At 43.4% G+C, this 14778-nt stretch overlaps 8 pseudogenes; all 8 read left to right on the top strand.

The window, feature by feature from the left end:
- The first annotated feature begins 937 nt into the window (after positions 1-937).
- LOC130346857 (U2 spliceosomal RNA) lies at positions 938-1201 on the top strand (annotated as a pseudogene).
- Positions 1202-2673: 1472 nt separating this feature from the next.
- On the top strand, positions 2674-2937 carry LOC130346856 (U2 spliceosomal RNA; annotated as a pseudogene).
- A 1486-nt stretch (positions 2938-4423) lies between these two features.
- Positions 4424-4687, top strand: LOC130346855 (U2 spliceosomal RNA; annotated as a pseudogene).
- Positions 4688-6162: 1475 nt separating this feature from the next.
- Positions 6163-6426, top strand: LOC130346854 (U2 spliceosomal RNA; annotated as a pseudogene).
- Positions 6427-7908: 1482 nt separating this feature from the next.
- Positions 7909-8172, top strand: LOC130346851 (U2 spliceosomal RNA; annotated as a pseudogene).
- Positions 8173-9644: 1472 nt separating this feature from the next.
- Positions 9645-9908, top strand: LOC130346850 (U2 spliceosomal RNA; annotated as a pseudogene).
- A 1489-nt stretch (positions 9909-11397) lies between these two features.
- On the top strand, positions 11398-11661 carry LOC130346836 (U2 spliceosomal RNA; annotated as a pseudogene).
- A 1475-nt stretch (positions 11662-13136) lies between these two features.
- LOC130346849 (U2 spliceosomal RNA) lies at positions 13137-13400 on the top strand (annotated as a pseudogene).
- Positions 13401-14778: the final 1378 nt, after the last annotated feature.

The raw sequence follows: 14778 nt of genomic DNA, 5'->3' as shown, positions 1-14778 counted from the left end.
ATAAAAAGAAAAAGAGAGAGAGAGAGAGAGACTGACTTAGTGAGCGAGTGAGTGAGAGAGTGAGAGTGAGTGAGAGTGAATGAGTGAGTGAGTGATTGAGTGAGTGAGTGAGTGAGTGAGAACAAATGAGTTAAAGCAAGTGAGTGAGAGAGATCGAATGAATGAAAGTCTGAATGACAGAAAGAAAAAAGGATGAAGAAAGAAGCATGAAGAAAAAAAAATGTATATGGAGTTGCTGACATGAGTGCAATCTACAAAGCCGTTGAGGCTGATCCTCATGGGAGGATTATTGCACCAGGACCCTTAGCACTTTTAAAATGCCATCCAATGCCACGGGCTAGATGTAAACTGCAGATGACCATGTTGTGGTAGTTACCATGGATACCCAAGTGATGTGTGAGCTAACACATAGGCCCAACAGATTCCAAGAAGGCCAGAATCACCAGCGGCACCACCATCGATTGTCAGGTCACCCGGATTCAGCAAATACCAGAGTCCAAAATGATGCAGGTTTATACTGTTAATTTTCAGTTTATCGTTACAGTTGGTGTTATTCCATGTCGGAAGGGACGCAGCTACAGCCAGTGGGGTAACTAGAGACAGGCAGGCAGCTATGTGCAACAAAGGTAGGCGTGTTGTTTTCATATGCAGATCTGAAATATTGTCTTATATGCAAGAGGAGGAGTGATGGGGGTTCAGGCAAAAGCCAGGCTATGGATTGCATTGCTAAATGCTCCATCAGAGTGCAATGGTCGCCTGTCCTTTTTTTAAGTGATGATGTGGGTTTAGCCTGTGCTGTATGTATGTATGGGTGGCTGACTGCCACCCACCCAGAAAGTGTATGGGAGGCTGGTTGGCTGCCAGCCTTCCTTCCATTCCTATGAGTAATGTGAGTGCTCATGAAGGGGAAATGGTTGGGTCCACCCCTTTCCCAGTTATCCCCTCTAGGCCTTTTGGCTTAGATCAAGTGTAAAAAAAGAAAGGATCTTGCGACAGATCGCATCCTGAGGCACGTTTTTTTTTGTGTGAATACTTGCACTTGGGTGACTTGTGAGCACATACTGATACATACGTTCCCTATCTGGGGACCATAAATTAAATGGATTTTTGAGAAAGGGAGCTGATTTGGAAGCTTGCTTCTGTCGCCCTATGCATTGACCCGATGTGGCAGTATCTTCGGGTAGTGAACAGTGCACCACCCCATTCCAGTGTTAAACAAGAAAGATTCTCATTTAATCCTCCGTGGGTGAGAATTTGAGTTTGAGAATTGGAGACCAAAATGATGAGTTGCACTGACTGGTTTATGAACGTCTATTCATTTAGCGTTTTAATGACCATGTTTGCACACTGATTGGTGTAAAAAAATAAAATAAAACTAAATAATAATAATCTAGCACACCTGTGCAGGTTTGACATGACATGACAGGTAGCTGTCTTGTGGGTGGTGCTGAATCCTGTTAAATGACATGAGGGTCTCATGCCTATACACAAGGGTGTGTCATTGCTGTTGCTTGACCATGCATTGGTTTCTGTGGTCAGTGAATGATAAAAACAAAATTTACCATCCATTGATGGATGGGAAATCCGCCATGAGGCATTTGTTTTTAGAAACTGCTGCTCACAACCAATGTTGCAATGGAGTGTCTCCATCTGCTGGTGGTATTGGAAAGGCATTAGTGCTATGACAGGGTCTGAAGAAGAAGAAGAAGAAGAAGAAGACGGAAAAAAATATATATAAAAAGAAAAAGAGAGAGAGAGAGAGAGAGACTGACTTAGTGAGCGAGTGAGTGAGAGAGTGAGAGTGAGTGAGAGTGAATGAGTGAGTGAGTGATTGAGTGAGTGAGTGAGTGAGTGAGAACAAATGAGTTAAAGCAAGTGAGTGAGAGAGATCGAATGAATGAAAGTCTGAATGACAGAAAGAAAAAAGGATGAAGAAAGAAGCATGAAGAAAAAAAAATGTATATGGAGTTGCTGACATGAGTGCAATCTACAAAGCCGTTGAGGCTGATCCTCATGGGAGGATTATTGCACCAGGACCCTTAGCACTTTTAAAATGCCATTCAATGCCACGGGCTAGATGTAAACTGCAGATGACCATGTTGTGGTAGTTACCATGGATACCCAAGTGATGTGTGAGCTAACACATAGGCCCAACAGATTCCAAGAAGGCCAGAATCACCAGCGGCACCACCATCGATTGTCAGGTCACCCGGATTCAGCAAATACCAGAGTCCAAAATGATGCAGGTTTATACTGTTAATTTTCAGTTTATCGTTACAGTTGGTGTTATTCCATGTCGGAAGGGACGCAGCTACAGCCAGTGGGGTAACTAGAGACAGGCAGGCAGCTATGTGCAACAAAGGTAGGCGTGTTGTTTTCATATGCAGATCTGAAATATTGTCTTATATGCAAGAGGAGGAGTGATGGGGGTTCAGGCAAAAGCCAGGCTATTGATTGCATTGCTAAATGCTCCATCAGAGTGCAATGGTCGCCTGTCCTTTTTTTAAGTGATGATGTGGGTTTAGCCTGTGCTGTATGTATGTATGGGTGGCTGACTGCCACCCACCCAGAAAGTGTATGGGAGGCTGGTTGGCTGCCAGCCTTCCTTCCATTCCTATGAGTAATGTGAGTGCTCATGAAGGGGACATGGTTGGGTCCACCCCTTTCCCGGTTATCCCCTCTAGGCCTTTTGGCTTAGATCAAGTGTAAAAAAAGAAAGGATCTTGCGACAGATCGCATCCTGAGGCACGTTTTTTTTTGTGTGAATACTTGCACTTGGGTGACTTGTGAGCACATACTGATACATACGTTCCCTATCTGGGGACCATAAATTAAATGGATTTTTGAGAAAGGGAGCTGATTTGGAAGCTTGCTTCTGTCGCCCTATGCATTGACCCGATGTGGCAGTATCTTCGGGTAGTGAACAGTGCACCACCCCATTCCAGTGTTAAACAAGAAAGATTCTCATTTAATCCTCCGTGGGTGAGAATTTGAGTTTGAGAATTGGAGACCAAAATGATGAGTTGCACTGACTGGTTTATGAACGTCTATTCATTTAGCGTTTTAATGACCATGTTTGCACACTGATTGGTGTAAAAAAATAAAATAAAACTAAATAATAATAATCTAGCACACCTGTGCAGGTTTGACATGACATGACAGGTAGCTGTCTTGTGGGTGGTGCTGAATCCTGTTAAATGACATGAGGGTCTCATGCCTATACACAAGGGTGTGTCATTGCTGTTGCTTGACCATGCATTGGTTTCTGTGGTCAGTGAATGATAAAAACAAAATTTACCATCCATTGATGGATGGGAAATCCGCCATGAGGCATTTGTTTTTAGAAACTGCTGCTCACAACCAATGTTGCAATGGAGTGTCTCCATCTGCTGGTGGTATTGGAAAGGCATTAGTGCTATGACAGGGTCTGAAGAAGAAGAAGAAGAAGAAGAAGAAGAAGAAGAAGACGGAAAAAAATATATATAAAAAGAAAAAGAGAGAGAGAGAGAGAGACTGACTTAGTGAGCGAGTGAGTGAGAGAGTGAGAGTGAGTGAGAGTGAATGAGTGAGTGAGTGATTGAGTGAGTGAGTGAGTGAGTGAGTGAGAACAAATGAGTTAAAGCAAGTGAGTGAGAGAGATCGAATGAATGAAAGTCTGAATGACAGAAAGAAAAAAGGATGAAGAAAGAAGCATGAAGAAAAAAAAATGTATATGGAGTTGCTGACATGAGTGCAATCTACAAAGCCGTTGAGGCTGATCCTCATGGGAGGATTATTGCACCAGGACCCTTAGCACTTTTAAAATGCCATTCAATGCCACGGGCTAGATGTAAACTGCAGATGACCATGTTGTGGTAGTTACCATGGATACCCAAGTGATGTGTGAGCTAACACATAGGCCCAACAGATTCCAAGAAGGCCAGAATCACCAGCGGCACCACCATCGATTGTCAGGTCACCCGGATTCAGCAAATACCAGAGTCCAAAATGATGCAGGTTTATACTGTTAATTTTCAGTTTATCGTTACAGTTGGTGTTATTCCATGTCGGAAGGGACGCAGCTACAGCCAGTGGGGTAACTAGAGACAGGCAGGCAGCTATGTGCAACAAAGGTAGGCGTGTTGTTTTCATATGTAGATCTGAAATATTGTCTTATATGCAAGAGGAGGAGTGATGGGGGTTCAGGCAAAAGCCAGGCTATGGATTGCATTGCTAAATGCTCCATCAGAGTGCAATGGTCGCCTGTCCTTTTTTTAAGTGATGATGTGGGTTTAGCCTGTGCTGTATGTATGTATGGGTGGCTGACTGCCACCCACCCAGAAAGTGTATGGGAGGCTGGTTGGCTGCCAGCCTTCCTTCCATTCCTATGAGTAATGTGAGTGCTCATGAAGGGGACATGGTTGGGTCCACCCCTTTCCCGGTTATCCCCTCTAGGCCTTTTGGCTTAGATCAAGTGTAAAAAAAGAAAGGATCTTGCGACAGATCGCATCCTGAGGCACGTTTTTTTTTGTGTGAATACTTGCACTTGGGTGACTTGTGAGCACATACTGATACATACGTTCCCTATCTGGGGACCATAAATTAAATGGATTTTTGAGAAAGGGAGCTGATTTGGAAGCTTGCTTCTGTCGCCCTATGCATTGACCCGATGTGGCAGTATCTTCGGGTAGTGAACAGTGCACCACCCCATTCCAGTGTTAAACAAGAAAGATTCTCATTTAATCCTCCGTGGGTGAGAATTTGAGTTTGAGAATTGGAGACCAAAATGATGAGTTGCACTGACTGGTTTATGAACGTCTATTCATTTAGCGTTTTAATGACCATGTTTGCACACTGATTGGTGTAAAAAAATAAAATAAAACTAAATAATAATAATCTAGCACACCTGTGCAGGTTTGACATGACATGACAGGTAGCTGTCTTGTGGGTGGTGCTGAATCCTGTTAAATGACATGAGGGTCTCATGCCTATACACAAGGGTGTGTCATTGCTGTTGCTTGACCATGCATTGGTTTCTGTGGTCAGTGAATGATAAAAACAAAATTTACCATCCATTGATGGATGGGAAATCCGCCATGAGGCATTTGTTTTTAGAAACTGCTGCTCACAACCAATGTTGCAATGGAGTGTCTCCATCTGCTGGTGGTATTGGAAAGGCATTAGTGCTATGACAGGGTCTGAAGAAGAAGAAGAAGAAGAAGAAGAAGAAGAAGACGGAAAAAAATATATATAAAAAGAAAAAGAGAGAGAGAGAGACTGACTTAGTGAGCGAGTGAGTGAGAGAGTGAGAGTGAGTGAGAGTGAATGAGTGAGTGAGTGATTGAGTGAGTGAGTGAGTGAGTGAGAACAAATGAGTTAAAGCAAGTGAGTGAGAGAGATCGAATGAATGAAAGTCTGAATGACAGAAAGAAAAAAGGATGAAGAAAGAAGCATGAAGAAAAAAAAATGTATATGGAGTTGCTGACATGAGTGCAATCTACAAAGCCGTTGAGGCTGATCCTCATGGGAGGATTATTGCACCAGGACCCTTAGCACTTTTAAAATGCCATTCAATGCCACGGGCTAGATGTAAACTGCAGATGACCATGTTGTGGTAGTTACCATGGATACCCAAGTGATGTGTGAGCTAACACATAGGCCCAACAGATTCCAAGAAGGCCAGAATCACCAGCGGCACCACCATCGATTGTCAGGTCACCCGGATTCAGCAAATACCAGAGTCCAAAATGATGCAGGTTTATACTGTTAATTTTCAGTTTATCGTTACAGTTGGTGTTATTCCATGTCGGAAGGGACGCAGCTACAGCCAGTGGGGTAACTAGAGACAGGCAGGCAGCTATGTGCAACAAAGGTAGGCGTGTTGTTTTCATATGCAGATCTGAAATATTGTCTTATATGCAAGAGGAGGAGTGATGGGGGTTCAGGCAAAAGCCAGGCTATGGATTGCATTGCTAAATGCTCCATCAGAGTGCAATGGTCGCCTGTCCTTTTTTTAAGTGATGATGTGGGTTTAGCCTGTGCTGTATGTATGTATGGGTGGCTGACTGCCACCCACCCAGAAAGTGTATGGGAGGCTGGTTGGCTGCCAGCCTTCCTTCCATTCCTATGAGTAATGTGAGTGCTCATGAAGGGGACATGGTTGGGTCCACCCCTTTCCCGGTTATCCCCTCTAGGCCTTTTGGCTTAGATCAAGTGTAAAAAAAGAAAGGATCTTGCGACAGATCGCATCCTGAGGCACGTTTTTTTTTGTGTGAATACTTGCACTTGGGTGACTTGTGAGCACATACTGATACATACGTTCCCTATCTGGGGACCATAAATTAAATGGATTTTTGAGAAAGGGAGCTGATTTGGAAGCTTGCTTCTGTCGCCCTATGCATTGACCCGATGTGGCAGTATCTTCGGGTAGTGAACAGTGCACCACCCCATTCCAGTGTTAAACAAGAAAGATTCTCATTTAATCCTCCGTGGGTGAGAATTTGAGTTTGAGAATTGGAGACCAAAATGATGAGTTGCACTGACTGGTTTATGAACGTCTATTCATTTAGCGTTTTAATGACCATGTTTGCACACTGATTGGTGTAAAAAAATAAAATAAAACTAAATAATAATAATCTAGCACACCTGTGCAGGTTTGACATGACATGACAGGTAGCTGTCTTGTGGGTGGTGCTGAATCCTGTTAAATGACATGAGGGTCTCATGCCTATACACAAGGGTGTGTCATTGCTGTTGCTTGACCATGCATTGGTTTCTGTGGTCAGTGAATGATAAAAACAAAATTTACCATCCATTGATGGATGGGAAATCCGCCATGAGGCATTTGTTTTTAGAAACTGCTGCTCACAACCAATGTTGCAATGGAGTGTCTCCATCTGCTGGTGGTATTGGAAAGGCATTAGTGCTATGACAGGGTCTGAAGAAGAAGAAGAAGAAGAAGAAGAAGAAGAAGAAGACGGAAAAAAATATATATAAAAAGAAAAAGAGAGAGAGAGAGAGAGACTGACTTAGTGAGCGAGTGAGTGAGAGAGTGAGAGTGAGTGAGAGTGAATGAGTGAGTGAGTGATTGAGTGAGTGAGTGAGTGAGTGAGAACAAATGAGTTAAAGCAAGTGAGTGAGAGAGATCGAATGAATGAAAGTCTGAATGACAGAAAGAAAAAAGGATGAAGAAAGAAGCATGAAGAAAAAAATATGTATATGGAGTTGCTGACATGAGTGCAATCTACAAAGCCGTTGAGGCTGATCCTCATGGGAGGATTATTGCACCAGGACCCTTAGCACTTTTAAAATGCCATTCAATGCCACGGGCTAGATGTAAACTGCAGATGACCATGTTGTGGTAGTTACCATGGATACCCAAGTGATGTGTGAGCTAACACATAGGCCCAACAGATTCCAAGAAGGCCAGAATCACCAGCGGCACCACCATCGATTGTCAGGTCACCCGGATTCAGCAAATACCAGAGTCCAAAATGATGCAGGTTTATACTGTTAATTTTCAGTTTATCGTTACAGTTGGTGTTATTCCATGTCGGAAGGGACGCAGCTACAGCCAGTGGGGTAACTAGAGACAGGCAGGCAGCTATGTGCAACAAAGGTAGGCGTGTTGTTTTCATATGCAGATCTGAAATATTGTCTTATATGCAAGAGGAGGAGTGATGGGGGTTCAGGCAAAAGCCAGGCTATGGATTGCATTGCTAAATGCTCCATCAGAGTGCAATGGTCGCCTGTCCTTTTTTTAAGTGATGATGTGGGTTTAGCCTGTGCTGTATGTATGTATGGGTGGCTGACTGCCACCCACCCAGAAAGTGTATGGGAGGCTGGTTGGCTGCCAGCCTTCCTTCCATTCCTATGAGTAATGTGAGTGCTCATGAAGGGGAAATGGTTGGGTCCACCCCTTTCCCAGTTATCCCCTCTAGGCCTTTTGGCTTAGATCAAGTGTAAAAAAAGAAAGGATCTTGCGACAGATCGCATCCTGAGGCACGTTTTTTTTTGTGTGAATACTTGCACTTGGGTGACTTGTGAGCACATACTGATACATACGTTCCCTATCTGGGGACCATAAATTAAATGGATTTTTGAGAAAGGGAGCTGATTTGGAAGCTTGCTTCTGTCGCCCTATGCATTGACCCGATGTGGCAGTATCTTCGGGTAGTGAACAGTGCACCACCCCATTCCAGTGTTAAACAAGAAAGATTCTCATTTAATCCTCCGTGGGTGAGAATTTGAGTTTGAGAATTGGAGACCAAAATGATGAGTTGCACTGACTGGTTTATGAACGTCTATTCATTTAGCGTTTTAATGACCATGTTTGCACACTGATTGGTGTAAAAAAATAAAATAAAACTAAATAATAATAATCTAGCACACCTGTGCAGGTTTGACATGACATGACAGGTAGCTGTCTTGTGGGTGGTGCTGAATCCTGTTAAATGACATGAGGGTCTCATGCCTATACACAAGGGTGTGTCATTGCTGTTGCTTGACCATGCATTGGTTTCTGTGGTCAGTGAATGATAAAAACAAAATTTACCATCCATTGATGGATGGGAAATCCGCCATGAGGCATTTGTTTTTAGAAACTGCTGCTCACAACCAATGTTGCAATGGAGTGTCTCCATCTGCTGGTGGTATTGGAAAGGCATTAGTGCTATGACAGGGTCTGAAGAAGAAGAAGAAGAAGAAGAAGACGGAAAAAAATATATATAAAAAGAAAAAGAGAGAGAGAGAGAGAGAGACTGACTTAGTGAGCGAGTGAGTGAGAGAGTGAGAGTGAGTGAGAGTGAATGAGTGAGTGAGTGATTGAGTGAGTGAGTGAGTGAGTGAGAACAAATGAGTTAAAGCAAGTGAGTGAGAGAGATCGAATGAATGAAAGTCTGAATGACAGAAAGAAAAAAGGATGAAGAAAGAAGCATGAAGAAAAAAAAATGTATATGGAGTTGCTGACATGAGTGCAATCTACAAAGCCGTTGAGGCTGATCCTCATGGGAGGATTATTGCACCAGGACCCTTAGCACTTTTAAAATGCCATTCAATGCCACGGGCTAGATGTAAACTGCAGATGACCATGTTGTGGTAGTTACCATGGATACCCAAGTGATGTGTGAGCTAACACATAGGCCCAACAGATTCCAAGAAGGCCAGAATCACCAGCGGCACCACCATCGATTGTCAGGTCACCCGGATTCAGCAAATACCAGAGTCCAAAATGATGCAGGTTTATACTGTTAATTTTCAGTTTATCGTTACAGTTGGTGTTATTCCATGTCGGAAGGGACGCAGCTACAGCCAGTGGGGTAACTAGAGACAGGCAGGCAGCTATGTGCAACAAAGGTAGGCGTGTTGTTTTCATATGCAGATCTGAAATATTGTCTTATATGCAAGAGGAGGAGTGATGGGGGTTCAGGCAAAAGCCAGGCTATTGATTGCATTGCTAAATGCTCCATCAGAGTGCAATGGTCGCCTGTCCTTTTTTTAAGTGATGATGTGGGTTTAGCCTGTGCTGTATGTATGTATGGGTGGCTGACTGCCACCCACCCAGAAAGTGTATGGGAGGCTGGTTGGCTGCCAGCCTTCCTTCCATTCCTATGAGTAATGTGAGTGCTCATGAAGGGGACATGGTTGGGTCCACCCCTTTCCCGGTTATCCCCTCTAGGCCTTTTGGCTTAGATCAAGTGTAAAAAAAGAAAGGATCTTGCGACAGATCGCATCCTGAGGCACGTTTTTTTTTGTGTGAATACTTGCACTTGGGTGACTTGTGAGCACATACTGATACATACGTTCCCTATCTGGGGACCATAAATTAAATGGATTTTTGAGAAAGGGAGCTGATTTGGAAGCTTGCTTCTGTCGCCCTATGCATTGACCCGATGTGGCAGTATCTTCGGGTAGTGAACAGTGCACCACCCCATTCCAGTGTTAAACAAGAAAGATTCTCATTTAATCCTCCGTGGGTGAGAATTTGAGTTTGAGAATTGGAGACCAAAATGATGAGTTGCACTGACTGGTTTATGAACGTCTATTCATTTAGCGTTTTAATGACCATGTTTGCACACTGATTGGTGTAAAAAAATAAAATAAAACTAAATAATAATAATCTAGCACACCTGTGCAGGTTTGACATGACATGACAGGTAGCTGTCTTGTGGGTGGTGCTGAATCCTGTTAAATGACATGAGGGTCTCATGCCTATACACAAGGGTGTGTCATTGCTGTTGCTTGACCATGCATTGGTTTCTGTGGTCAGTGAATGATAAAAACAAAATTTACCATCCATTGATGGATGGGAAATCCGCCATGAGGCATTTGTTTTTAGAAACTGCTGCTCACAACCAATGTTGCAATGGAGTGTCTCCATCTGCTGGTGGTATTGGAAAGGCATTAGTGCTATGACAGGGTCTGAAGAAGAAGAAGAAGAAGAAGAAGAAGAAGAAGAAGAAGATGGAAAAAAATATATATAAAAAGAAAAAGAGAGAGAGAGAGAGAGACTGACTTAGTGAGCGAGTGAGTGAGAGAGTGAGAGTGAGTGAGAGTGAATGAGTGAGTGAGTGATTGAGTGAGTGAGTGAGTGAGTGAGTGAGAACAAATGAGTTAAAGCAAGTGAGTGAGAGAGATCGAATGAATGAAAGTCTGAATGACAGAAAGAAAAAAGGATGAAGAAAGAAGCATGAAGAAAAAAAAATGTATATGGAGTTGCTGACATGAGTGCAATCTACAAAGCCGTTGAGGCTGATCCTCATGGGAGGATTATTGCACCAGGACCCTTAGCACTTTTAAAATGCCATTCAATGCCACGGGCTAGATGTAAACTGCAGATGACCATGTTGTGGTAGTTACCATGGATACCCAAGTGATGTGTGAGCTAACACATAGGCCCAACAGATTCCAAGAAGGCCAGAATCACCAGCGGCACCACCATCGATTGTCAGGTCACCCGGATTCAGCAAATACCAGAGTCCAAAATGATGCAGGTTTATACTGTTAATTTTCAGTTTATCGTTACAGTTGGTGTTATTCCATGTCGGAAGGGACGCAGCTACAGCCAGTGGGGTAACTAGAGACAGGCAGGCAGCTATGTGCAACAAAGGTAGGCGTGTTGTTTTCATATGCAGATCTGAAATATTGTCTTATATGCAAGAGGAGGAGTGATGGGGGTTCAGGCAAAAGCCAGGCTATGGATTGCATTGCTAAATGCTCCATCAGAGTGCAATGGTCGCCTGTCCTTTTTTTAAGTGATGATGTGGGTTTAGCCTGTGCTGTATGTATGTATGGGTGGCTGACTGCCACCCACCCAGAAAGTGTATGGGAGGCTGGTTGGCTGCCAGCCTTCCTTCCATTCCTATGAGTAATGTGAGTGCTCATGAAGGGGACATGGTTGGGTCCACCCCTTTCCCGGTTATCCCCTCTAGGCCTTTTGGCTTAGATCAAGTGTAAAAAAAGAAAGGATCTTGCGACAGATCGCATCCTGAGGCACGTTTTTTTTTGTGTGAATACTTGCACTTGGGTGACTTGTGAGCACATACTGATACATACGTTCCCTATCTGGGGACCATAAATTATATGGATTTTTGAGAAAGGGAGCTGATTTGGAAGCTTGCTTCTGTCGCCCTATGCATTGACCCGATGTGGCAGTATCTTCGGGTAGTGAACAGTGCACCACCCCATTCCAGTGTTAAACAAGAAAGATTCTCATTTAATCCTCCGTGGGTGAGAATTTGAGTTTGAGAATTGGAGACCAAAATGATGAGTTGCACTGACTGGTTTATGAACGTCTATTCATTTAGCGTTTTAATGACCATGTTTGCACACTGATTGGTGTAAAAAAATAAAATAAAACTAAATAATAATAATCTAGCACACCTGTGCAGGTTTGACATGACATGACAGGTAGCTGTCTTGTGGGTGGTGCTGAATCCTGTTAAATGACATGAGGGTCTCATGCCTATACACAAGGGTGTGTCATTGCTGTTGCTTGACCATGCATTGGTTTCTGTGGTCAGTGAATGATAAAAACAAAATTTACCATCCATTGATGGATGGGAAATCCGCCATGAGGCATTTGTTTTTAGAAACTGCTGCTCACAACCAATGTTGCAATGGAGTGTCTCCATCTGCTGGTGGTATTGGAAAGGCATTAGTGCTATGACAGGGTCTGAAGAAGAAGAAGAAGAAGAAGAAGAAGAAGAAGACGGAAAAAAATATATATAAAAAGAAAAAGAGAGAGAGAGAGACTGACTTAGTGAGCGAGTGAGTGAGAGAGTGAGAGTGAGTGAGAGTGAATGAGTGAGTGAGTGATTGAGTGAGTGAGTGAGTGAGTGAGAACAAATGAGTTAAAGCAAGTGAGTGAGAGAGATCGAATGAATGAAAGTCTGAATGACAGAAAGAAAAAAGGATGAAGAAAGAAGCATGAAGAAAAAAAAATGTATATGGAGTTGCTGACATGAGTGCAATCTACAAAGCCGTTGAGGCTGATCCTCATGGGAGGATTATTGCACCAGGACCCTTAGCACTTTTAAAATGCCATTCAATGCCACGGGCTAGATGTAAACTGCAGATGACCATGTTGTGGTAGTTACCATGGATACCCAAGTGATGTGTGAGCTAACACATAGGCCCAACAGATTCCAAGAAGGCCAGAATCACCAGCGGCACCACCATCGATTGTCAGGTCACCCGGATTCAGCAAATACCAGAGTCCAAAATGATGCAGGTTTATACTGTTAATTTTCAGTTTATCGTTACAGTTGGTGTTATTCCATGTCGGAAGGGACGCAGCTACAGCCAGTGGGGTAACTAGAGACAGGCAGGCAGCTATGTGCAACAAAGGTAGGCGTGTTGTTTTCATATGCAGATCTGAAATATTGTCTTATATGCAAGAGGAGGAGTGATGGGGGTTCAGGCAAAAGCCAGGCTATGGATTGCATTGCTAAATGCTCCATCAGAGTGCAATGGTCGCCTGTCCTTTTTTTAAGTGATGATGTGGGTTTAGCCTGTGCTGTATGTATGTATGGGTGGCTGACTGCCACCCACCCAGAAAGTGTATGGGAGGCTGGTTGGCTGCCAGCCTTCCTTCCATTCCTATGAGTAATGTGAGTGCTCATGAAGGGGACATGGTTGGGTCCACCCCTTTCCCGGTTATCCCCTCTAGGCCTTTTGGCTTAGATCAAGTGTAAAAAAAGAAAGGATCTTGCGACAGATCGCATCCTGAGGCACGTTTTTTTTTGTGTGAATACTTGCACTTGGGTGACTTGTGAGCACATACTGATACATACGTTCCCTATCTGGGGACCATAAATTAAATGGATTTTTGAGAAAGGGAGCTGATTTGGAAGCTTGCTTCTGTCGCCCTATGCATTGACCCGATGTGGCAGTATCTTCGGGTAGTGAACAGTGCACCACCCCATTCCAGTGTTAAACAAGAAAGATTCTCATTTAATCCTCCGTGGGTGAGAATTTGAGTTTGAGAATTGGAGACCAAAATGATGAGTTGCACTGACTGGTTTATGAACGTCTATTCATTTAGCGTTTTAATGACCATGTTTGCACACTGATTGGTGTAAAAAAATAAAATAAAACTAAATAATAATAATCTAGCACACCTGTGCAGGTTTGACATGACATGACAGGTAGCTGTCTTGTGGGTGGTGCTGAATCCTGTTAAATGACATGAGGGTCTCATGCCTATACACAAGGGTGTGTCATTGCTGTTGCTTGACCATGCATTGGTTTCTGTGGTCAGTGAATGATAAAAACAAAATTTACCATCCATTGATGGATGGGAAATCCGCCATGAGGCATTTGTTTTTAGAAACTGCTGCTCACAACCAATGTTGCAATGGAGTGTCTCCATCTGCTGGTGGTATTGGAAAGGCATTAGTGCTATGACAGGGTCTGAAGAAGAAGAAGAAGAAGAAGAAGAAGAAGAAGAAGACGGAAAAAAATATATATAAAAAGAAAAAGAGAGAGAGAGAGAGAGACTGACTTAGTGAGCGAGTGAGTGAGAGAGTGAGAGTGAGTGAGAGTGAATGAGTGAGTGAGTGATTGAGTGAGTGAGTGAGTGAGTGAGAACAAATGAGTTAAAGCAAGTGAGTGAGAGAGATCGAATGAATGAAAGTCTGAATGACAGAAAGAAAAAAGGATGAAGAAAGAAGCATGAAGAAAAAAATATGTATATGGAGTTGCTGACATGAGTGCAATCTACAAAGCCGTTGAGGCTGATCCTCATGGGAGGATTATTGCACCAGGACCCTTAGCACTTTTAAAATGCCATTCAATGCCACGGGCTAGATGTAAACTGCAGATGACCATGTTGTGGTAGTTACCATGGATACCCAAGTGATGTGTGAGCTAACACATAGGCCCAACAGATTCCAAGAAGGCCAGAATCACCAGCGGCACCACCATCGATTGTCAGGTCACCCGGATTCAGCAAATACCAGAGTCCAAAATGATGCAGGTTTATACTGTTAATTTTCAGTTTATCGTTACAGTTGGTGTTATTCCATGTCGGAAGGGACGCAGCTACAGCCAGTGGGGTAACTAGAGACAGGCAGGCAGCTATGTGCAACAAAGGTAGGCGTGTTGTTTTCATATGCAGATCTGAAATATTGTCTTATATGCAAGAGGAGGAGTGATGGGGGTTCAGGCAAAAGCCAGGCTATGGATTGCATTGCTAAATGCTCCATCAGAGTGCAATGGTCGCCTGTCCTTTTTTTAAGTGATGATGTGGGTTTAGCCTGTGCTGTATGTATGTATGGGTGGCTGACTGCCACCCACCCA

Source organism: Hyla sarda, unplaced genomic scaffold (genome assembly GCF_029499605.1).
Source record: "Hyla sarda isolate aHylSar1 unplaced genomic scaffold, aHylSar1.hap1 scaffold_803, whole genome shotgun sequence".
Classification (NCBI taxonomy): domain Eukaryota; kingdom Metazoa; phylum Chordata; class Amphibia; order Anura; family Hylidae; genus Hyla; species Hyla sarda.
This window is presented reverse-complemented; position numbering and strand designations above follow the sequence as displayed.